Source organism: Neophocaena asiaeorientalis, unplaced genomic scaffold (assembly GCF_003031525.2).
Source record: "Neophocaena asiaeorientalis asiaeorientalis breed wild unplaced genomic scaffold, Neophocaena_asiaeorientalis_V1.1 scaffold62, whole genome shotgun sequence".
Taxonomy (NCBI): Eukaryota; Metazoa; Chordata; class Mammalia; order Artiodactyla; family Phocoenidae; genus Neophocaena; species Neophocaena asiaeorientalis.
In genome coordinates this window covers 7,717,613-7,718,763 of record NW_020175191.1, presented here as the reverse complement: position 1 = coordinate 7,718,763, position 1,151 = coordinate 7,717,613, and positions in this window count along the sequence as shown.

The following is a 1,151-nucleotide window of genomic DNA, read 5'->3' as shown; positions in this document are numbered from 1 at the left end:
ACACGTCCCTCTTTCAGTCCAGTACTACTACAATGTTAATACCACAAACTTTCATAAAGAGCCAATCGCACCCCCATTTCCTATAGAATAAAAGGTCACATACTCCGGTCTGCCTTCCACAGTGTGACCTTGTATCCTTTCAGACTCATCTGCCACTCCCCACCACCTGTTTTGTTTCATCCACACCAAATTCTCTGGCTTTCTCTAATCAGTCAGATTACCACTTTACCTTGTGCCCTGGCTCATTGGGACCTTCTCTCCAGAATTTTTTTGTGGGTGTACTTTACCCCTTTCCTTTTCACTTTCAACCTACTAAAGTTCTGCTCATCTCTCAAAGACCCAGCTCTAACACCTCCTTGTAAAGCCTTTCTAACGTTCTCACATCCTCTTTCTTATCAACCTGGGAGAAGTTGTGGTTTCATCCTCCCATAGCAACGTGTTCATATTTCCAGCATAGAACCTACCAATTTAAAATAGTGGTTGACGTGTACTCATTTGTCTCCTTGGCTGTATACCATGTGAAGTCCCTAAGGTAGAGACAAATTGATATTCATGTCTTTTGAGTGCTTGGCACTCAGTACGGTGACACGTTGGAGGTACTCAGCAAATAATTGCAGAATGAGTACATTGGATTATGAAAATTTATGCACAAGTTTTCTGGAACTGGGCTGTGCTTTAAGTCATGGATATACACATAATTTGAATGGAAGGGGAAAACAAAGTGGGGTAAAATGGTATAGGCCTAATACGGGAATTGGAAAGGAGAGAGGCACATTAAAAAGTCAGAACAAAAAAGAGGACCAAGAAGAAGATTCTATCTATATATAGTAAACGCATTGGGGAAGAGGAAGATAGATAATATAGCAAATGAAATTGGTTCTTTAGGACAGAAACAGTTGAAAGGTAAAAGGGTGAAGAGTAAGGCGTGGAGTCAAATTAGACCTCAAGAGAAGGCACAAAAGTCAGACTGGCAGATCTCAGTCTGGAAATGTGTCCAGTTGACCACAGAGCCTATGGTTGCTTGTATGTTGTGTGGATAATATTAAATGAGCTTTTCATGTCACTTAACTCCTTACCAATTTGTCATCTGAAAAAGTGACTCCAGTTCAGCTATAAATACCTTGACCCATATGCCATACAGAGTAAGACAT